The sequence below is a fragment of the Anomaloglossus baeobatrachus genome, chromosome 1, assembly GCF_048569485.1.
Source record: "Anomaloglossus baeobatrachus isolate aAnoBae1 chromosome 1, aAnoBae1.hap1, whole genome shotgun sequence".
Lineage (NCBI taxonomy): Eukaryota > Metazoa > Chordata > Amphibia > Anura > Aromobatidae > Anomaloglossus > Anomaloglossus baeobatrachus.
The window spans coordinates 941,823,214-941,846,182 of NC_134353.1; the positions used below are offsets into that span (position 1 = coordinate 941,823,214).

Below are 22,969 nucleotides of genomic sequence, written 5' to 3' on the forward strand. Positions count from 1 at the left end.
AAAATGGCCAGTTTTATGTGAACCCAACAGCCATTGGGAAGGTGACGTACTAAGCACACAAAAATGGCCAGTTTTATGTGAGTCCAACAGCCAACGGCAAGGTGACCTACTTAGCACACATAAACGGACAGTTTTATGTGCGCCCAACAGCAAATGGAAAGGCGACCTACTTAGCACAAATAATGGCCAGTTTTATGTGAGCCCAAGAGCCAACGGCAGCTGAAGGTTTGTTAGAATGTGTCAGTACAGGCAGCGCAAATTTGCTGGAGAAAGTTGGCTATTTCTGTTCCTCCCACAGTTTAATTCAAAAGGGACTCAAGACCGCATTTCTCCCCTTCAATAGGAAAGCAAGCTGTGGACCCCCAGTGATTTGACACTTATTACCTGCCCAGTGCTATGTTTTGATTCTGCCAAAAAGCCCTTTAATGTTGTGGTTTCCATTCAGTCACAACAAGCAGAGATTTTATGTCTCACTTGATGAGGTAGATCATTGAAATCAATGATCCAGATTTGCACGGATAGGTGACAGTGCAGCAGAGTGATCCAGGTGGAACAACCAAAGCTGCTGTAGCAGAATGTCAATGGGACGAGCAAGAGGGGGAATCTCGGGATCTGATGAAGCAGAGCTGCAACACACTGGGAAGCTGACAGGACTCGATACGAAGCAGAGATGAGTTTGGTACAAAATGTGCAAAGTCAGAGCGGATCTGACGACGAAACAGAATTAACTCCGCAGAGAAAGTGATGCAGAGATAAATTACTCAGTGATACTGTAGAGTGCACTCAGCAATAAAGCAGAGCTAAGCGGTGTAGCAGAGTTACCCGGTGATACATCAGTGCTGGGTGGTTAGAGGGTCTGCCAGAGCTGACCAGCGGTGTAGCAGAGTTACCCAGTAATACATCAGTGCTGGGTTTGTCAGAGAGTCTGGCAGAGCTGACCAGCGGTGTAGCAGAGTTACCCAGTGATACATCAGTGCTGGGTTTGTCAGAGAGTCTGGCAGAGCTGACCAGCGGTGTAGCAGAGTTACCCAGTAATACATCAGTGCTGGGTTTGTCAGAGAGTCTGGCAGAGATGACCAGCGGTGTAGCAGAGTTACCCAGTAATACATCAGTGCTGGGTTTGTCAGAGAGTCTGGCAGAGATGACCAGCGGTGTAGCAGAGTTACCCGGTGATATTACAGTACTGGGTTTGTCAGAGAGTCTGGCAGAGCTCATCAGCGGTGTAGCAGAGTTACCCGGTGATACACCAGTGCTGGGTTTGTCAGAGAGTCTGGCAGAGCTGACCAGCGGTGTAGCAGAGTTACCCGGTGATATTCCAGTGCTGGGTTTGTCAGAGAGTCTGGCAGAGCTGACCAGCGGTGTAGCAGAGTTACTCAGTGACACATCAGTGCTGGGTTTGTCAGAGAGTCTGGCAGAGCTGACCAGCGGTGTAGCAGAGTTACTCAGTGACACATCAGTGCTGGGTTTGTCAGAGAGTCTGGCAGAGCTGACCAGCGGTGTAGCAGAGTTACCCGGTGATACATCAGTGCTGGGTTTGTGAGAGAGTCTGGCAGAGCTGACCAGCGGTGTAGCAGAGTTACTCAGTGACACATCAGTGCTGGGTTTGTCAGAGAGTCTGGCAGAGCTGACCAGCGGTGTAGCAGAGTTACCCGGTGATACATCAGTGCTGGGTTTGTGAGAGAGTCTGGCAGAGCTGACCAGCGGTGTAGCAGAGTTACTCAGTGACACATCAGTGGTGGGTTTGTCAGAGAGTCTGGCAGAGCTGACCAGCGGTGTAGCAGAGTTACCTGGCGATACTTCAGTGATAATGCAGGTAGGCGTTCCGTGGTAGCGGCGTGGACTACCTGAATACTTAGGTGGCATCTTATGGCTTGAGCTGTCGTGGAAGCATTAAATCACAGCAGTGTAGTAACAGGACTCGCAGAAGAACGGAACGAGGCAGGAGAAGGACGCAGAGCCCGGCACTGGAGCCAGGACAGCTGACTAACACCCCACCACAAATGTGCTACAAATCCTCCATGTCTCAGTTGGACATATGGACGTTATTTTATTGGAGATATGGGTACAGCTTATAAAGAATCTTCTCTATTTCCATAGTTCCCATAGGTCGTAATGAAGAGAAACCGTGCATAGAAAACAACCACTCGTCTGCAGACTCTGACCACCCCACCCTCCGGATTGGGACCATCGTTGTAGTCGAAGCCCCCCACTCATCAGATTAGTATTGAAGACCAAGAAACCCCTTTTCTTTGTAATTCCCCTCATGCCTTTGTCGCTCCCTGTATACAGTGTCCCCATTAAGGCCTCTACATCAGCAGTATGCATTACACTCGTGAGCGCCCCCTAGCGATGATTGTATGCAGCTAGAATTAAATGATTGCGAGGACATTACAAAATTATCAAATAATTGTTACTTTACCGATGCACCACCGATCTCCGGACCACCCCTTTAAACCCCAGAATCCTATTTTCTCTCGACTATGGATGGAATTCTTGGAAATAAATAATACCGTAAAATCGTACTAATATTAGAATCCTGTGAAATGTGTCGAGAACAGAGAGAGACCTGCACAGTCTCCGAGAATAATAATGACTTTTCTGGAATATTTCCCCTTCCAGGATTGCCGAGTCCTCATTGATCTCCGTCCTGTATAATTGATTACACGACGTTCGTGACCCCCCGCTTGTTTTTACAGGTCTGTGATATGTTGGATTTTGGCTATTTTTGGCCGGGCGCATACTTTCCATGTGTTATATATTATCTAGCACAGTAGTGCTCTTTTGCTTGTCTCTCCTAATGAGCTGAAAGAGAGATCATTTCTGGACCGGCGGCGGCCGCCGATGCGGAGAGTGATGAAGCGCACAGCATTACAGTCCGTGGTGCAGCAGACTGTTCAGTCGTCTGATTCTGAAGTGCGGCGGAGCGTTCAGTCGTCTGATTCTGAAGTGCGGCGGAGCGTTCAGTCTTCTTATTCTGAAGTGCGGCGGAGCGTTCAGTCGTCTTATTCTGAAGTGCGGCGGAACGTTCAGTCGTCTGATTCTGAAGTGCGGCGGAGCGTTCAGTCGTTTGATTCTGAAGTGCGGCGGAGCGTTCAGTCTTCTGATTCTGAAGTGCGGCGGAGCGTTCAGTCGTCTGATTCTGAAGTGCGGCGGAACGTTCAGTCGTCTGATTCTGAAGTGCGGCGGAGCGTTCAGTCGTCTGATTCTGAAGTGCGGCGGAGCGTTCAGTCGTCTGATTCTGAAGTGCGGCGGAGATCTCAGTCTTCTGATTCTGAAGTGCGGCGGAGCGTTCAGTCTGATTCTGAAGTGCGGCGGAACGTTGAGTCGTCTGATTCTGAAGTGCGGCGGAACGTTCAGTCGTCTGATTCTGAAGTGCGGCGGAGCGTTCAGTCGTCTGATTCTGAAGTGCGGCGGAGCGTTCAGTCTTCTGATTCTGAAGTGCGGCTGAGCGTTCAGTCGTCTGATTCTGAATGGTGTCGGAGCGTTCAGTCGTCTTATTCTGAAGTGCGGCTGAGCCTTAAGTCATCTGATTCTGAAGTGCGGCGGAGCGTTCAGTCGTCTGATTCTGAAGTGCGGCGGAGCGTTCAGTCGTCTGATTCTGAAGTGCGGCGGAGCGTTCAGTCGTCTGATTCTGAAGTGCGGCGGAGCGTTCAGTCGTCTGATTCTGAAGTGCGGCGGAGCGTTCAGTCGTCTGATTCTGAAGTGCGGCGGAGCGTTCAGTCGTCTGATTCTGAAGTGCGGCGGAGCGTTCAGTCGTCTGATTCTGAAGTGCGGCGGAGCGTTCAGTCGTCTGATTCTGAAGTGCGGCGGAGCGTTCAGTCGTCTGATTCTGAAGTGCGGCGGAGCGTTCAGTCGTCTGATTCTGAAGTGCGGCGGAGCGTTCAGTCGTCTGATTCTGAAGTGCGGCGGAGCGTTCAGTCGTCTGATTCTGAAGTGCGGCGGAGCGTTCAGTCGTCTGATTCGGAAGTGCGGCGGAGCGTTCAGTCGTCTGATTCTGAAGTGCGGCGGAGCGTTCAGTCGTCTGATTCTGAAGTGCGGCGGAGCGTTCAGTCGTCTGATTCTGAAGTGCGGCGGAGCGTTCAGTCGTCTGATTCTGAAGTGCGGCGGAGCGTTCAATCGTCTGATTCTGAAGTGCGGCGGAGCGTTCAGTCGTCTGATTCTGAAGTGCGGCGGAGCGTTCAGTCGTCTGATTCTGAAGTGCGGCGGAGCGTTCAGTCGTCTGATTCTGAAGTGCGGCGGAGCGTTCAGTCGTCTGATTCTGAAGTGCGGCGGAGCGTTCAGTCGTCTGATTCTGAAGTGCGGCGGAGCGTTCAGTCGTCTGATTCTGAAGTGCGGCGGAGCGTTCAGTCGTCTGATTCTGAAGTGCGGCGGAGCGTTGAGTCGTCTGATTCTGAAGTGCGGCGGAGCGTTCAGTCGTCTGATTCTGAAGTGCGGCGGAACGTTCAGTCGTCTGATTCTGAAGTGCGGCGGAGCGTTCAGTCGTCTGATTCTGAAGTGCGGCGGAGCGTTCAGTCGTCTGATTCTGAAGTGCGGCGGAGCGTTCAGTCGTCTGATTCTGAAGTGCGGCGGAGCGTTCAGTCGTCTGATTCTGAAGTGCGGCGGAGCGTTCAGTCGTCTGATTCTGAAGTGCGGCGGAGCGTTGAGTCTGATTCTGAAGTGCGGCGGAGCGTTGAGTCGTCTGATTCTGAAGTGCGGCGGAGCGTTGAGTCGTCTGATTCTGAAGTGCGGCGGAACGTTCAGTCGTCTGATTCTGAAGTGCGGCGGAGCGTTCAGTCGTCTGATTCGGAAGTGCGGCGGAGCGTTCAGTCGTCTGATTCGGAAGTGCGGCGGAGCGTTCAGTCGTCTGATTCTGAAGTGCGGCGGAGCGTTCAGTCGTCTTATTCTGAAGTGCGGCGGAGCGTTCAGTCGTCTGATTCTGAAGTGCGGCGGAGCGTTCAGTCGTCTGATTCTGAAGTGCGGCGGAGCGTTCAGTCGTCTGATTCTGAAGTGCGGCGGAGCGTTCAGTCGTCTGATTCTGAAGTGCGGCGGAGCGTTCAGTCGTCTGATTCTGAAGTGCGGCGGAGCGTTGAGTCGTCTGATTCTGAAGTGCGGCGGAGCGTTCAGTCGTCTGATTCTGAAGTGCGGCGGAACGTTCAGTCGTCTGATTCTGAAGTGCGGCGGAGCGTTCAGTCGTCTGATTCTGAAGTGCGGCGGAGCGTTCAGTCGTCTGATTCTGAAGTGCGGCGCAGCGTTCAGTCGTCTGATTCTGAAGTGCGGCGCAGCGTTCAGTCGTCTGATTCTGAAGTGCGGCGGAGCGTTCAGTCGTCTGATTCTGAAGTGCGGCGGAGCGTTCAGTCGTCTGATTCTGAAGTGCGGCGGAGCGTTCAGTCGTCTGATTCTGAAGTGCGGCGGAGCGTTCAGTCGTCTGATTCTGAAGTGCGGCGGAGCGTTCAGTCGTCTGATTCTGAAGTGCGGCGGAGCGTTCAGTCGTCTGATTCTGAAGTGCGGCGGAGCGTTTAGTCGTCTTATTCTGAAGTGCGGCGGAGCGTTCAGTCGTCTGATTCTGAAGTGCGGCGGAGCGTTCAGTCGTCTGATTCTGAAGTGCGGCGGAGCGTTCAGTCGTCTGATTCTGAAGTGCGGCGGAGCGTTCAGTCGTCTGATTCTGAAGTGCGGCGGAGCGTTCAGTCGTCTGATTCTGAAGTGCGGCGGAGCGTTCAGTCGTCTGATTCTGAAGTGCGGCGGAGCGTTGAGTCTGATTCTGAAGTGCGGCGGAGCGTTGAGTCGTCTGATTCTGAAGTGCGGCGGAGCGTTGAGTCGTCTGATTCTGAAGTGCGGCGGAACGTTCAGTCGTCTGATTCGGAAGTGCGGCGGAGCGTTCAGTCGTCTGATTCTGAAGTGCGGCGGAGCGTTGAGTCTGATTCTGAAGTGCGGCGGAGCGTTGAGTCGTCTGATTCTGAAGTGCGGCGGAGCGTTGAGTCGTCTGATTCTGAAGTGCGGCGGAGCGTTCAGTCGTCTGATTCGGAAGTGCGGCGGAGCGTTCAGTCGTCTGATTCTGAAGTGCGGCGGAGCGTTCAGTCGTCTGATTCTGAAGTGCGGCGGAGCGTTCAGTCGTCTGATTCTGAAGTGCGGCGGAGCGTTCAGTCGACTGATTCTGAAGTGCGGCGGAGCGTTCAGTCGTCTGATTCTGAAGTGCGGCGGAGCGTTCAGTCGTCTGATTCTGAAGTGCGGCGGAGCGTTCAGTCGTCTGATTCTGAAGTGCGGCGGAGCGTTCAGTCGTCTGATTCTGAAGTGCGGCGGAACGTTCAGTCGTCTGATTCTGAAGTGCGGCGGAGCGTTCAGTCGTCTTATTCTGAAGTGCGGCGGAGATCTCAGTCTTCTGATTCTGAAGTGCGGCGGACCGTTCAGTCGTCTTATTCTGAAGTGCGGCGGACCGTTCAGTCGTCTTATTCTGAAGTGCGGCGGAGATCTCAGTCTTCTGATTCTGAAGTGCGGCGGAGCGTTCAGTCGTCTTATTCTGAAGTGCGGCTGAGCGTTAAGTCATCTGATTCTGAAGTGCGGCGGAACGTTCAGTCGTCTGATTCTGAAGTGCGGCGGAGCGTTCAGTCGTCTGATTCTGAAGTGCGGCGGAGCGTTCAGTCGACTGATTCTGAAGTGCGGCGGAGCGTTCAGTCGTCTGATTCTGAAGTGCGGCGGAGCGTTCAGTCGTCTGATTCTGAAGTGCGGCGGAGCGTTCAGTCGTCTGATTCTGAAGTGCGGCGGAGCGTTCAGTCGTCTGATTCTGAAGTGCGGCGGAACGTTCAGTCGTCTGATTCTGAAGTGCGGCGGAGCGTTCAGTCGTCTTATTCTGAAGTGCGGCGGAGATCTCAGTCTTCTGATTCTGAAGTGCGGCGGACCGTTCAGTCGTCTTATTCTGAAGTGCGGCGGACCGTTCAGTCGTCTTATTCTGAAGTGCGGCGGAACGTTCAGTCGTCTGATTCTGAAGTGCGGCGGAGCGTTCAGTCGTCTTATTCTGAAGTGCGGCGGAGCGTTCAGTCGTCTTATTCTGAAGTGCGGCGGAGCGTTCAGTCGTCTGATTCTGAAGTGCGGCGGAGCGTTCAGTCGTCTGATTCTGAAGTGCGGCGGAGCGTTCAGTCGTCTGATTCTGAAGTGCGGCGGAGCGTTCAGTCGTCTGATTCTGAAGTGCGGCTGAGCGTTCAGTCGTCTGATTCTGAAGTGCGGCGGAGCGTTCAGTCGTCTGATTCTGAAGTGCGGCGGAGCGTTCAGTCGTCTGATTCTGAAGTGCGGCGGAGCGTTCAATCGTCTGATTCTGAAGTGCGGCGGAGCGTTCAGTCGTCTGATTCTGAAGTGCGGCGGAGCGTTCAGTCGTCTGATTCTGAAGTGCGGCGGAGCGTTCAGTCGTCTGATTCTGAAGTGCGGCGGAGCGTTCAGTCGTCTGATTCTGAAGTGCGGCGGAGCGTTCAGTCGTCTGATTCTGAAGTGCGGCGGAGCGTTCAGTCGTCTGATTCTAAAGTGCGGCGGAGCGTTCAGTCGTCTGATTCTGAAGTGCGGCGGAGCGTTGAGTCGTCTGATTCTGAAGTGCGGCGGAGCGTTCAGTCGTCTGATTCTGAAGTGCGGCGGAACGTTCAGTCGTCTGATTCTGAAGTGCGGCGGAGCGTTCAGTCGTCTGATTCTGAAGTGCGGCGGAGCGTTCAGTCGTCTGATTCTGAAGTGCGGCGGAGCGTTCAGTCGTCTGATTCTGAAGTGCGGCGGAGCGTTCAGTCGTCTGATTCTGAAGTGCGGCGGAGCGTTCAGTCGTCTGATTCTGAAGTGCGGCGGACCGTTCAGTCGTCTGATTCTGAAGTGCGGCGGAGCGTTTAGTCGTCTTATTCTGAAGTGCGGCGGAGCGTTCAGTCGTCTGATTCTGAAGTGCGGCGGAGCGTTCAGTCGTCTGATTCTGAAGTGCGGCGGAGCGTTCAGTCGTCTGATTCTGAAGTGCGGCGGAGCGTTCAGTCGTCTGATTCTGAAGTGCGGCGGAACGTTCAGTCGTCTGATTCTGAAGTGCGGCGGAGCGTTCAGTCGTCTTATTCTGAAGTGCGGCGGAGATCTCAGTCTTCTGATTCTGAAGTGCGGCGGACCGTTCAGTCGTCTTATTCTGAAGTGCGGCGGACCGTTCAGTCGTCTTATTCTGAAGTGCGGCGGAACGTTCAGTCGTCTGATTCTGAAGTGCGGCGGAGCGTTCAGTCGTCTGATTCTGAAGTGCGGCGGAGCCATCAGTCGTCTGATTCTGAAGTGCGGCGGAGCGTTCAGTCGTCTGATTCTGAAGTGCGGCGGAACGTTCAGTCGTCTGATTCTGAAGTGCGGCGGAGCGTTCAGTCGTCTTATTCTGAAGTGCGGCGGAGATCTCAGTCTTCTGATTCTGAAGTGCGGCGGAGCGTTCAGTCGTCTGATTCTAAAGTGCGGCGGAGCGTTCAGTCGTCTGATTCTGAAGTGCGGCGGAGCGTTGAGTCGTCTGATTCTGAAGTGCGGCGGAGCGTTCAGTCGTCTGATTCTGAAGTGCGGCGGAACGTTCAGTCGTCTGATTCTGAAGTGCGGCGGAGCGTTCAGTCGTCTGATTCTGAAGTGCGGCGGAGCGTTCAGTCGTCTGATTCTGAAGTGCGGCGGAGCGTTCAGTCGACTGATTCTGAAGTGCGGCGGAGCGTTCAGTCGTCTGATTCTGAAGTGCGGCGGAGCGTTCAGTCGTCTGATTCTGAAGTGCGGCGGAGCGTTCAGTCGTCTGATTCTGAAGTGCGGCGGAGCGTTCAGTCGTCTGATTCTGAAGTGCGGCGGAACGTTCAGTCGTCTGATTCTGAAGTGCGGCGGAGCGTTCAGTCGTCTTATTCTGAAGTGCGGCGGAGATCTCAGTCTTCTGATTCTGAAGTGCGGCGGACCGTTCAGTCGTCTTATTCTGAAGTGCGGCGGACCGTTCAGTCGTCTTATTCTGAAGTGCGGCGGAACGTTCAGTCGTCTGATTCTGAAGTGCGGCGGAGCGTTCAGTCGTCTTATTCTGAAGTGCGGCGGAGCGTTCAGTCGTCTTATTCTGAAGTGCGGCGGAGCGTTCAGTCGTCTGATTCTGAAGTGCGGCGGAGCGTTCAGTCGTCTGATTCTGAAGTGCGGCGGAGCGTTCAGTCGTCTGATTCTGAAGTGCGGCGGAGCGTTCAGTCGTCTGATTCTGAAGTGCGGCGGAGCGTTCAGTCGTCTGATTCTGAAGTGCGGCTGAGCGTTCAGTCGTCTGATTCTGAAGTGCGGCGGAGCGTTCAGTCGTCTGATTCTGAAGTGCGGCGGAGCGTTCAGTCGTCTGATTCTGAAGTGCGGCGGAGCGTTCAATCGTCTGATTCTGAAGTGCGGCGGAGCGTTCAGTCGTCTGATTCTGAAGTGCGGCGGAGCGTTCAGTCGTCTGATTCTGAAGTGCGGCGGAGCGTTCAGTCGTCTGATTCTGAAGTGCGGCGGAGCGTTCAGTCGTCTGATTCTGAAGTGCGGCGGAGCGTTCAGTCGTCTGATTCTGAAGTGCGGCGGAGCGTTCAGTCGTCTGATTCTAAAGTGCGGCGGAGCGTTCAGTCGTCTGATTCTGAAGTGCGGCGGAGCGTTGAGTCGTCTGATTCTGAAGTGCGGCGGAGCGTTCAGTCGTCTGATTCTGAAGTGCGGCGGAACGTTCAGTCGTCTGATTCTGAAGTGCGGCGGAGCGTTCAGTCGTCTGATTCTGAAGTGCGGCGGAGCGTTCAGTCGTCTGATTCTGAAGTGCGGCGGAGCGTTCAGTCGTCTGATTCTGAAGTGCGGCGGAGCGTTCAGTCGTCTGATTCTGAAGTGCGGCGGAGCGTTCAGTCGTCTGATTCTGAAGTGCGGCGGAGCGTTCAGTCGTCTGATTCTGAAGTGCGGCGGACCGTTCAGTCGTCTGATTCTGAAGTGCGGCGGAGCGTTTAGTCGTCTTATTCTGAAGTGCGGCGGAGCGTTCAGTCGTCTGATTCTGAAGTGCGGCGGAGCGTTCAGTCGTCTGATTCTGAAGTGCGGCGGAGCGTTCAGTCGTCTGATTCTGAAGTGCGGCGGAGCGTTCAGTCGTCTGATTCTGAAGTGCGGCGGAACGTTCAGTCGTCTGATTCTGAAGTGCGGCGGAGCGTTCAGTCGTCTTATTCTGAAGTGCGGCGGAGATCTCAGTCTTCTGATTCTGAAGTGCGGCGGACCGTTCAGTCGTCTTATTCTGAAGTGCGGCGGACCGTTCAGTCGTCTTATTCTGAAGTGCGGCGGAACGTTCAGTCGTCTGATTCTGAAGTGCGGCGGAGCGTTCAGTCGTCTGATTCTGAAGTGCGGCGGAGCCATCAGTCGTCTGATTCTGAAGTGCGGCGGAGCGTTCAGTCGTCTGATTCTGAAGTGCGGCGGAACGTTCAGTCGTCTGATTCTGAAGTGCGGCGGAGCGTTCAGTCGTCTTATTCTGAAGTGCGGCGGAGATCTCAGTCTTCTGATTCTGAAGTGCGGCGGAGCGTTCAGTCGTCTGATTCTAAAGTGCGGCGGAGCGTTCAGTCGTCTGATTCTGAAGTGCGGCGGAGCGTTGAGTCGTCTGATTCTGAAGTGCGGCGGAGCGTTCAGTCGTCTGATTCTGAAGTGCGGCGGAACGTTCAGTCGTCTGATTCTGAAGTGCGGCGGAGCGTTCAGTCGTCTGATTCTGAAGTGCGGCGGAGCGTTCAGTCGTCTGATTCTGAAGTGCGGCGGAGCGTTCAGTCGTCTGATTCTGAAGTGCGGCGGAGCGTTCAGTCGTCTGATTCTGAAGTGCGGCGGAGCGTTGAGTCGTCTGATTCTGAAGTGCGGCGGAGCGTTTAGTCGTCTTATTCTGAAGTGCGGCGGAGCGTTCAGTCATCTGATTCTGAAGTGCGGCGGAGCGTTCAGTCGTCTGATTCTGAAGTGCGGCGGAGCGTTCAGTCGTCTGATTCTGAAGTGCGGCGGAGCGTTCAGTCGTCTGATTCTGAAGTGCGGCGGAACGTTCAGTCGTCTGATTCTGAAGTGCGGCGGAGCGTTTAGTCGTCTTATTCTGAAGTGCGGCGGAGCGTTCAGTCGTCTGATTCTGAAGTGCGGCGGAGCGTTCAGTCGTCTGATTCTGAAGTGCGGCGGAGCGTTCAGTCGTCTGATTCTGAAGTGCGGCGGAGCGTTCAGTCGTCTGATTCTGAAGTGCGGCGGAACGTTCAGTCGTCTGATTCTGAAGTGCGGCGGAGCGTTCAGTCGTCTTATTCTGAAGTGCGGCGGAGATCTCAGTCTTCTGATTCTGAAGTGCGGCGGACCGTTCAGTCGTCTTATTCTGAAGTGCGGCGGACCGTTCAGTCGTCTTATTCTGAAGTGCGGCGGACCGTTCAGTCGTCTTATTCTGAAGTGCGGCGGAACGTTCAGTCGTCTGATTCTGAAGTGCGGCGGAGCGTTCAGTCGTCTGATTCTGAAGTGCGGCGGAGCCATCAGTCGTCTGATTCTGAAGTGCGGCGGAGCGTTCAGTCGTCTGATTCTGAAGTGCGGCGGAACGTTCAGTCGTCTGATTCTGAAGTGCGGCGGAGCGTTCAGTCGTCTTATTCTGAAGTGCGGCGGAGATCTCAGTCTTCTGATTCTGAAGTGCGGCGGACCGTTCAGTCGTCTTATTCTGAAGTGCGGCGGACCGTTCAGTCGTCTTATTCTGAGGTGCGGCGGAGCGTTCAGTCGTCTGATTCTGAAGTGCGGCGGAACGTTGAGTCGTCTGATTCTGAAGTGCGGCGGAGCGTTGAGTCGTCTGATTCTGAAGTGCGGCGGAACGTTCAGTCGTCTGATTCTGAAGTGCGGCGGAGCGTTCAGTCGTCTGATTCTGAAGTGCGGCGGAGCGTTCAGTCGTCTGATTCGGAAGTGCGGCGGAGCGTTCAGTCGTCTGATTCGGAAGTGCGGCGGAGCGTTCAGTCGTCTGATTCTGAAGTGCGGCGGAGCGTTCAGTCGTCTGATTCTGAAGTGCGGCGGAGCGTTCAGTCGACTGATTCTGAAGTGCGGCGGAGCGTTCAGTCGTCTGATTCTGAAGTGCGGCGGAGCGTTCAGTCGTCTGATTCTGAAGTGCGGCGGAGCGTTCAGTCGTCTGATTCTGAAGTGCGGCGGAGCGTTCAGTCGTCTGATTCTGAAGTGCGGCGGAACGTTCAGTCGTCTGATTCTGAAGTGCGGCGGAGCGTTCAGTCGTCTTATTCTGAAGTGCGGCGGAGATCTCAGTCTTCTGATTCTGAAGTGCGGCGGACCGTTCAGTCGTCTTATTCTGAAGTGCGGCGGACCGTTCAGTCGTCTTATTCTGAAGTGCGGCGGACCGTTCAGTCGTCTTATTCTGAAGTGCGGCGGACCGTTCAGTCGTCTGATTCTGAATTGCGGCGGAGCGTTCAGTCGTCTGATTCTGAATTGCGGCGGAGCGTTCAGTCGTCTGATTCTGAATTGCGGCGGAGCGTTCAGTCGTCTGATTCTGAATTGCGGCGGAGCGTTCAGTCGTCTGATTCTGAAGTGCGGCGGAGCGTTCAGTCGTCTTATTCTGAAGTGCGGCGGAGCGTTCAGTCGTCTTATTCTGAAGTGCGGCGGAACGTTCAGTCGTCTGATTCTGAAGTGCGGCGGAACGTTCAGTCGTCTGATTCTGAATTGCGGCGGAGCGTTCAGTCGTCTGATTCTGAATTGCGGCGGAGCGTTCAGTCGTCTGATTCTGAATTGCGGCGGAGCGTTCAGTCGTCTGATTCTGAAGTGCGGCCGAGCGTTCAGTCGTCTTATTCTGAAGTGCGGCTGAGCGTTCAGTCGTCTGATTCTGAAGTGCGGCTGAGCGTTCAGTCGTCTGATTCTCAAGTGCGGCTGAGCGTTCAGTCGTCTGATTCTGAAGTGCGGCGGAACGTTCAGTCGTCTGATTCTGAAGTGCGGCGGAGCGTTCAGTCGTCTGATTCTGAAGTGCGGCGGAGCGTTCAGTCGTCTTATTCTGAAGTGCAGCGGAGATCTCAGTCTTCTGATTCTGAAGTGCGGCGGAGCGTTCAGTCGTCTTATTCTGAAGTGCGCGGACCGCTCAGTCGTCTTATTCTGAAGTGCGGCAGAACGTTCAGTCGTCTGATTCTGAAGTGCGGCGGAACGTTCAGTCGCCTGATTCTGAAGTGCGGCGGAACGTTCAGTCGCCTGATTCTGAAGTGCGGCGGAACGTTCAGTCGCCTGATTCTGAAGTGCGGCGGAGCGTTCAGTCGTCTTATTCTGAAGTGCGGCTGAGCGTTCAGTCGTCTGATTCTGAAGTGCGGCGGAACGTTCAGTCGTCTGATTCTGAAGTGCGGCGGAGCGTTCAGTCGTCTGATTCTGAAGTGCGGCGGAGCGTTCAGTCGTCTGATTCTGAAGTGCGGCTGAGAGTTCAGTCGTCTGATTCTGAAGTGCGGCTGAGAGTTCAGTCGTCTGATTCTGAAGTGCGGCGGAGCGTTCAGTCGTCTTATTCTGAAGTGCGGCTGAGCGTTCAGTCGTCTGATTCTGAAGTGCGGCGGAACGTTCAGTCGTCTGATTCTGAAGTGCGGCGGAGCGTTCAGTCGTCTGATTCTGAAGTGCGGCGGAGCGTTCAGTCGTCTGATTCTGAAGTGCGGCTGAGAGTTCAGTCGTCTGATTCTGAAGTGCGGCTGAGAGTTCAGTCGTCTGATTCTGAAGTGCGGCAGAGCGTTCAGTCGTATGATTCTGAAGTGCGGCGGAGCGTTCAGTCGTCTGATTCTGAAGTGCGGCGGAGCGTTCAGTCGTCTGATTCTGAAGTGCGGCGGAGCGTTCAGTCGTCTGATTCTGAAGTGCGGCGGAGCGTTCAGTCGTCTGATTCTGAAGTGCGGCGGAGCGTTCAGTCGTCTGATTCTGAAGTGCGGCTGAGCGTTCAGTCGTCTGATTCTGAAGTGCGGCTGAGCGTTCAGTCGTCTGATTCTGAATTGCGGCGGAGCGTTCCGTCGTCTGATTCTGAAGTGCGGCGGACCGTTCCGTCGTCTGATTCTGAAGTGCGGCGGACCGTTCCATCGTCTGATTCTGAAGTGCGGCGGACCGTTCAGTCGTCTGATTCTGAAGTGCGGCGGAGCGTTCAGTCGTCTGATTCTGAAGTGCGGCGGAACGTTCAGTCGTCTGATTCTGAAGTGCGGCGGAGCGTTCAGTCGTCTTATTCTGAAGTGCGGCGGAGATCTCAGTCTTCTGATTCTGAAGTGCGGCGGAGCGTTCAGTCGTCTTATTCTGAAGTGCGGCGGAGCGTTCAGTCGTCTTATTCTGAAGTGCGGCGGAGCGTTCAGTCGTCTTATTCTGAAGTGCGGCGGAACGTTCAGTCGTCTGATTCTGAATTGCGGCGGAGCGTTCAGTCGTCTGATTCTGAATTGCGGCGGAGCGTTCAGTCGTCTGATTCTGAATTGCGGCGGAGCGTTCAGTCGTCTGATTCTGAAGTGCGGCGGAGCGTTCAGTCGTCTGATTCTGAAGTGCGGCGGAGCGTTCAGTCGTCTGATTCTGAAGTGCGGCGGAGCGTTCAGTCGTCTTATTCTGAAGTGCGGCTGAGCGTTCAGTCGTCTGATTCTGAAGTGCGGCGGAGCGTTCAGTCGTCTGATTCTGAAGTGCGGCGGAGCGTTCAGTCGTCTGATTCTGAAGTGCGGCGGAGCGTTCAGTCGTCTGATTCTGAAGTGCGGCGGAGCGTTCAGTCGTCTGATTCTGAAGTGCGGCGGAGCGTTGAGTCGTCTGATTCTGAAGTGCGGCGGAGCGTTCAGTCGTCTGATTCTGAAGTGCGGCGGAGCGTTCAGTCGTCTGATTCTGAAGTGCGGCGGAGCGTTCAGTCGTCTGATTCTGAAGTGCGGCGGAGCGTTCAGTCGTCTGATTCTGAAGTGCGGCGGAGCGTTCAGTCGTCTGATTCTGAAGTGCGGCGGAGCGTTCAGTCGTCTGATTCTGAAGTGCGGCGGAGCGTTCAGTCGTCTGATTCTGAAGTGCGGCGGAGCGTTGAGTCGTCTGATTCTGAAGTGCGGCGGAGCGTTGAGTCGTCTGATTCTGAAGTGCGGCGGAGCGTTGAGTCGTCTGATTCTGAAGTGCGGCGGAGCGTTGAGTCGTCTGATTCTGAAGTGCGGCGGAACGTTCAGTCGTCTGATTCTGAAGTGCGGCGGAGCGTTCAGTCGTCTGATTCGGAAGTGCGGCGGAGCGTTCAGTCGTCTGATTCTGAAGTGCGGCGGAGCGTTCAGTCGTCTGATTCTGAAGTGCGGCGGAGCGTTCAGTCGTCTGATTCTGAAGTGCGGCGGAGCGTTCAGTCGACTGATTCTGAAGTGCGGCGGAGCGTTCAGTCGTCTGATTCTGAAGTGCGGTGGAGCGTTCAGTCGTCTTATTCTGAAGTGCGGCGGAGATCTCAGTCTTCTGATTCTGAAGTGCGGCGGACCGTTCAGTCGTCTTATTCTGAAGTGCGGCGGACCGTTCAGTCGTCTTATTCTGAAGTGCGGCGGACCGTTCAGTCGTCTTATTCTGAAGTGCGGCGGACCGTTCAGTCGTCTGATTCTGAATTGCGGCGGAGCGTTCAGTCGTCTGATTCTGAATTGCGGCGGAGCGTTCAGTCGTCTGATTCTGAATTGCGGCGGAGCGTTCAGTCGTCTGATTCTGAATTGCGGCGGAGCGTGCAGTCGTCTGATTCTGAAGTGCGGCGGAGCGTTCAGTCGTCTTATTCTGAAGTGCGGCTGAGCGTTCAGTCGTCTGATTCTGAAGTGCGGCGGAGCGTTCAGTCGTCTGATTCTGAAGTGCGGCGGAGCGTTCAGTCGTCTTATTCTGAAGTGCAGCGGAGATCTCAGTCTTCTGATTCTGAAGTGCGGCGGAGCGTTCAGTCGTCTTATTCTGCAGTGCGGCGGACCGCTCAGTCGTCTTATTCTGAAGTGCGGCGGAACGTTCAGTCGTCTGATTCTGAAGTGCGGCGGAACGTTCAGTCGCCTGATTCTGAAGTGCGGCGGAACGTTCAGTCGCCTGATTCTGAATTGCGTCGGAGTGTTCAGTCATCTGATTCTGAAGTGCGGCGGAGCGTTCAGTCGTCTTATTCTGAAGTGCGGCTGAGCGTTCAGTCGTCTGATTCTGAAGTGCGGCGGAACGTTCAGTCGTCTGATTCTGAAGTGCGGCGGAGCGTTCAGTCGTCTGATTCTGAAGTGCGGCGGAGCGTTCAGTCGTCTGATTCTGAAGTGCGGCTGAGAGTTCAGTCGTCTGATTCTGAAGTGCGGCTGAGAGTTCAGTCGTCTGATTCTGAAGTGCGGCGGAGCGTTCAGTCGTCTTATTCTGAAGTGCGGCTGAGCGTTCAGTCGTCTGATTCTGAAGTGCGGCGGAACGTTCAGTCGTCTGATTCTGAAGTGCGGCGGAGCGTTCAGTCGTCTGATTCTGAAGTGCGGCGGAGCGTTCAGTCGACTGATTCTGAAGTGCGGCTGAGAGTTCAGTCGACTGATTCTGAAGTGCGGCTGAGAGTTCAGTCGTCTGATTCTGAAGTGCGGCTGAGAGTTCAGTCGTCTGATTCTGAAGTGCGGCTGAGAGTTCAGTCGTCTGATTCTGAAGTGCGGCGGAGCGTTCAGTCGTATGATTCTGAAGTGCGGCGGAGCGTTCAGTCGTCTGATTCTGAAGTGCGGCGGAGCGTTCAGTCGTCTGATTCTGAAGTGCGGCTGAGAGTTCAGTCGTCTGATTCTGAAGTGCGGCTGAGCGTTCAGTCGTCTGATTCTGAATTGCGGCGGAGCGTTCCGTCGTCTGATTCTGAAGTGCGGCGGACCGTTCAGTCGTCTGATTCTGAAGTGCGGCGGAACGTTCAGTCGTCTGATTCTGAAGTGCGGCGGAGCGTTCAGTCGTCTGATTCTGAAGTGCGGCGGAACGTTCAGTCGTCTGATTCTGAAGTGCGGCGGAGCGTTCAGTCGTCTTATTCTGAAGTGCGGCGGAGATCTCAGTCTTCTGATTCTGAAGTGCGGCGGAGCGTTCAGTCGTCTTATTCTGAAGTGCGGCGGAGCGTTCAGTCGTCTTATTCTGAAGTGCGGCGGAGCGTTCAGTCGTCTTATTCTGAAGTGCGGCGGAACGTTCAGTCGTCTGATTCTGAATTGCGGCGGAGCGTTCAGTCGTCTGATTCTGAATTGCGGCGGAGCGTTCAGTCGTCTGATTCTGAAGTGCGGCGGAGCGTTCAGTCGTCTGATTCTGAAGTGCGGCGGAGCGTTCAGTCGTCTGATTCTGAAGTGCGGCGGAACGTTCAGTCGTCTGATTCTGAAGTGCGGCGAAACGTTCAGTCGTCTGATTCTGAAGTGCGGCGGAACGTTCAGTCGCCTGATTCTGAAGTGCGGCGGAGCGTTCAGTCGTCTTATTCTGAAGTGCGGCTGAGCGTTCAGTCGTCTGATTCTGAAGTGCGGCGGAGCGTTCAGTCGTCTGATTCTGAAGTGCGGCTGAGAGTTCAGTCGTCTGATTCTGAAGTGCGGCTGAGAGTTCAGTCGTCTGATTCTGAAGTGCGGCGGAGCGTTCAGTCGTCTTATTCTGAAGTGCGGCTGAGCGTTCAGTCGTCTGATTCTGAAGTGCGGCGGAACGTTCAGTCGTCTGATTCTGAAGTGCGGCGGAGCGTTCAGTCGTCTGATTCTGAAGTGCGGCGGAGCGTTCAGTCGTCTGATTCTGAAGTGCGGCTGAGCGTTCAGTCGTCTGATTCTGAAGTGCGGCGGAGCGTTCAGTCGTATGATTCTGAAGTGCGGCGGAGCGTTCAGTCGTCTGATTCTGAAGTGCGGCGGAGCGTTCAGTCGTCTGATTCTGAAGTGCGGCGGAGCGTTCAGTCGTCTGATTCTGAAGTGCGGCGGAGCGTTCAGTCGTCTGATTCTGAAGTGCGGCGGAGCGTTCAGTCGTCTGATTCTGAAGTGCGGCTGAGCGTTCAGTCGTCTGATTCTGAATTGCGGCGGAGCGTTCCGTCGTCTGATTCTGAAGTGCGGCGGACCGTTCAGTCGTCTGATTCTGAAGTGCGGCGGACCGTTCAGTCGTCTGATTCTGAAGTGCGGCGGAGCGTTCAGTCGTCTGATTCTGAAGTGCGGCGGAACGTTCAGTCGTCTGATTCTGAAGTGCGGCGGAGCGTTCAGTCGTCTTATTCTGAAGTGCGGCGGAGATCTCAGTCTTCTGATTCTGAAGTGCGGCGGAGCGTTCAGTCGTCTTATTCTGAAGTGCGGCGGAGCGTTCAGTCGTCTTATTCTGAAGTGCGGCGGAGCGTTCAGTCGTCTTATTCTGAAGTGCGGCGGAACGTTCAGTCGTCTGATTCTGAATTGCGGCGGAGCGTTCAGTCGTCTGATTCTGAATTGCGGCGGAGCGTTCAGTCGTCTGATTCTGAATTGCGGCGGAGCGTTCAGTCGTCTGATTCTGAAGTGCGGCGGAGCGTTCAGTCGTCTGATTCTGAAGTGCGGCGGAGCGTTCAGTCGTCTTATTCTGAAGTGCGGCTGAGCGTTCAGTCGTCTGATTCTGAAGTGCGGCGGAGCGTTCAGTCGTCTGATTCTGAAGTGCGTTGGAGCGTTCAGTCGTCTGATTCTGAAGTGCGGCGGAGCGTTCAGTCGTCTGATTCTGAAGTGCGGCGGAGCGTTCAGTCGTCTGATTCTGAAGTGCGGCGGAGCGTTCAGTCGTCTGATTCTGAAGTGCGGCGGAGCGTTCAGTCGTCTGATTCTGAAGTGCGGCTGAGAGTTCAGTCGTCTTATTCTGAAGTGCGGCGGAGATCTCAGTCTTCTGATTCTGAAGTGCGGCGGAGCGTTCAGTCGTCTTATTCTGAAGTGTGGCTGAGCGTTAAGTCATCTGATTCTGAAGTGCGGCGGAACGTTCAGTCGTCTGATTCTGAAGTGCGGCGGAGCGTTCAGTCGTCTTATTCTGAAGTGCGGCGGAGCGTTCAGTCGTCTTATTCTGAAGTGCGGCGGAGCGTTCAGTCGTCTGATTCTGAAGTGCGGCGGAGCGTTCAGTCGTCTGATTCTGAAGTGCGGCGGAGCGTTCAGTCGTCTGATTCTGAAGTGCGGCGGAGCGTTCAGTCGTCTGATTCTGAAGTGCGGCGGAGCGTTCAGTCGTCTGATTCTGAAGTGCGGCGGAGCGTTCAGTCGTCTGATTCTGAAGTGCGGCGGAGCGTTCAGTCGTCTGATTCTGAAGTGCGGCGGAGCGTTCAGTCGTCTGATTCTGAAGTGCGGCGGAGCGTTCAGTCGTCTGATTCTGAAGTGCGGCGGAGCGTTCAATCGTCTGATTCTGAAGTGCGGCGGAGCGTTCAGTCGTCTGATTCTGAAGTGCGGCGGAGCGTTCAGTCGTCTGATTCTGAAGTGCGGCGGAGCGTTCAGTCGTCTGATTCTGAAGTGCGGCGGAGCGTTCAGTCGTCTGATTCGGAAGTGCGGCGGAGCGTTCAGTCGTCTGATTCGGAAGTGCGGCGGAGCGTTGAGTCGTCTGATTCTGAAGTGCGGCGGAGCGTTGAGTCGTCTGATTCTGAAGTGCGGCGGAGCGTTGAGTCGTCTGATTCTGAAGTGCGGCGGAACGTTCAGTCGTCTGATTCTGAAGTGCGGCGGAGCGTTCAGTCGTCTGATTCTGAAGTGCGGCGGAGCGTTCAGTCGTCTGATTCTGAAGTGCGGCGGAACGTTCAGTCGTCTGATTCTGAAGTGCGGCGGAGCGTTCAGTCGTCTGATTCTGAAGTGCGGCGGAGCGTTCAGTCGACTGATTCTGAAGTGCGGCGGAGCGTTCAGTCGTCTGATTCTGAAGTGCGGCGGAGCGTTCAGTCGTCTGATTCTGAAGTGCGGCGGAGCGTTCAGTCGTCTGATTCTGAAGTGCGGCGGAGCGTTCAGTCGTCTGATTCTGAAGTGCGGCGGAGCGTTCAGTCGTCTGATTCTGAAGTGCGGCGGAGCGTTCAGTCGTCTGATTCTGAAGTGCGGCGGACCGTTCAGTCGTCTTATTCTGAAGTGCGGCGGACCGTTCAGTCATCTTATTCTGAAGTGCGGCGGACCGTTCAGTCGTCTGATTCTGAATTGCGGCGGAGCGTTCAGTCGTCTGATTCTGAATTGCGGCGGAGCGTTCAGTCGTCTGATTCTGAATTGCGGCGGAGCGTTCAGTCGTCTGATTCTGAATTGCGGCGGAGCGTTCAGTCGTCTGATTCTGAAGTGCGGCGGAGCGTTCAGTCGTCTTATTCTGAAGTGCGGCTGAGCGTTCAGTCGTCTTATTCTGAAGTGCGGCGGAGATCTCAGTCTTCTGATTCTGAAGTGCGGCGGACCGTTCAGTCGTCTGATTCTGAAGTGCGGCGGAGCGTTCAGTCGTCTTATTCTGAAGTGCGGCGGAGCGTTCAGTCGTCTTATTCTGAAGTGCGGCGGAACGTTCAGTCGTCTGATTCTGAAGTGCGGCGGAACGTTCAGTCGTCTGATTCTGATTTGCGGCGGAGCGTTCAGTCGTCTGATTCTGAATTGCGGCGGAGCGTTCAGTCGTCTGATTCTGAATTGCGGCGGAGCGTTCAGTCGTCTTATTCTGAAGTGCGGCGGAGCGTTCAGTCGCCTGATTCTGAAGTGCGGCGGAACGTTCAGTCGTCTGATTCTGATTTGCGGCGGAGCGTTCAGTCGTCTGATTCTGAATTGCGGCGGAGCGTTCAGTCGTCTGATTCTGAATTGCGGCGGAACGTTCAGTCGTCTGATTCTGAAGTGCGGCGGAACGTTCAGTCGCCTGATTCTGAAGTGCGGCGGAACGTTCAGTCGCCTGATTCTGAATTGCGGCGGAGTGTTCAGTCATCTGATTCTGAAGTGCGGCGGAGCGTTCAGTCGTCTTATTCTGAAGTGCGGCTGAGCGTTCAGTCGTCTGATTCTGAAGTGCGGCGGAACGTTCAGTCGTCTGATTCTGAAGTGCGGCGGAGCGTTCAGTCGTCTGATTCTGAAGTGCGGCGGAGCGTTCAGTCGTCTGATTCTGAAGTGCGGCTGAGAGTTCAGTCGTCTGATTCTGAAGTGCGGCTGAGAGTTCAGTCGTCTGATTCTGAAGTGCGGCGGAGCGTTCAGTCGTCTTATTCTGAAGTGCGGCTGAGCGTTCAGTCGTCTGATTCTGAAGTGCGGCGGAACGTTCAGTCGTCTGATTCTGAAGTGCGGCGGAGCGTTCAGTCGTCTGATTCTGAAGTGCGGCGGAGCGTTCAGTCGTCTGATTCTGAAGTGCGGCTGAGAGTTCAGTCGTCTGATTCTGAAGTGCGGCTGAGAGTTCAGTCGTCTGATTCTGAAGTGCGGCTGAGAGTTCAGTCGTCTGATTCTGAAGTGCGGCGGAGCGTTCAGTCGTATGATTCTGAAGTGCGGCGGAGCGTTCAGTCGTCTGATTCTGAAGTGCGGCGGAGCGTTCAGTCGTCTGATTCTGAAGTGCGGCGGAGCGTTCAGTCGTCTGATTCTGAAGTGCGGCGGAGCGTTCAGTCGTCTGATTCTGAAGTGCGGCTGAGCGTTCAGTCGTCTGATTCTGAAGTGCGGCTGAGCGTTCAGTCGTCTGATTCTGAATTGCGGCGGAGCGTTCAGTCGTCTGATTCTGAATTGCGGCGGAACGTTCAGTCGTCTGATTCTGAAGTGCGGCGAAACGTTCAGTCGTCTGATTCTGAAGTGCGGCGGAGCGTTCAGTCGTCTGATTCTGAAGTGCGGCGGAGCGTTCAGTCGTCTGATTCTGAAGTGCGGCGGAGCGTTCAGTCGTCTGATTCTGAAGTGCGGCTGAGAGTTCAGTCGTCTGATTCTGAAGTGCGGCTGAGAGTTCAGTCGTCTGATTCTGAAGTGCGGCGGAGCGTTCAGTCGTCTGATTCTGAAGTGCGGCGGAGCGTTCAGTCGTCTGATTCTGAAGTGCGGCGGAGCGTTCAGTCGTCTGATTCTGAAGTGCGGCGGAGCGTTCAGTCGTCTGATTCTGAAGTGCGGCGGAGCGTTCCGTCGTCTGATTCTGAAGTGCTGCGGAGCGTTCAGTCGTCTGATTCTGAAGTGCGGCTGAGCGTTCAGTCGTCTGATTCTGAAGTGCGGCGGACCGTTCAGTCGTCTGATTCTGAAGTGCGGCGGAGCGTTCAGTCGTCTGATTCTGAAGTCCCATGAAGAGTGCATTTCTGCAGGCTGTATCCTCCAGGAACAGCGCCGCACCTGTCCACAGGCCGTCCGTGGCATTGCACTTCAGCTCAAACACTGACATAAGAGCGCAGACGTTCCGGGACAGTTCGTTACTCCCGTCATCTCCGACTTGTCACTTGCACAAATCTTCGCTCCGACCTTTGGCGATGTCAGAGCGCCATTGTTTTTTTAACCCTTTTATGTTTTTGTAGGATTTCATGTCGGGAAATTGGATATTTTACCAATCAGCACAGCATTGTGCGCACAGCAGGTGGGGAGCAATTTACATATTTAACCTCCAGTTCTCCACCAGTTACGGATTCGGGTCAATAGTTATAATTGTGGCCCGGAGCTCAACAAGGAGCTCGGATTCTAACCTGATTGATTCTGCGGAGCGGGGGGTTTCTTATATTCGCTGCCTGCCTGTATTTTCTCAGGGCTGATGGCTTCATATATCAGTCCCCATATATATATATATACAATCAGTTCCCATGTCTTAACCCCTTCATAACCTGGCAAATTTTAATCTTCGTCCCCAAGAATCATAACTTTTTTATTTTTCCGTCACCAAAGCCGTATAAGGGCTCATTTTATGGCAGGACGATTTCTGAATGATACCATTAATTTTACCAAATAATGTTCCAAAAAAAAACCAAAACGTATAAGTGAAGTGAAATGGTGAAAAAAATAAACCCCCCTACAATTAAAAAAAAAAGACAAATTGGATATAATTTCACATCAAATCCCAAAAATGGACAAAATTGTTAGCACCTTTCCAAAATTGTGGGTTACCAACTTTGTTTCAAGCAGGTGATGCTCATTCCAACTCATTTGTGGCAAATAATAGGTGTGGGCAATAAGAAAATCACACCTGAAACCAGATAAAAAGGGGAGAAGTTGACTCAATCTTTGCATTGTATGTGCCACACTAAGCATGGAGAACAGAAAGCGGAGAAGAGAACTGTCTGAGGACT

The 22,969-nt window shown here is 54.3% G+C and overlaps 1 protein-coding gene across 1 annotated transcript in view; it reads left to right on the plus strand.

The window, feature by feature from the left end:
* The window catches only part of WDR70 (WD repeat domain 70), a 367,195-nt gene that overhangs the window by 262,041 nt on the left and 82,185 nt on the right, over window positions 1–22,969 (plus strand). The window lies entirely within an intron of this gene.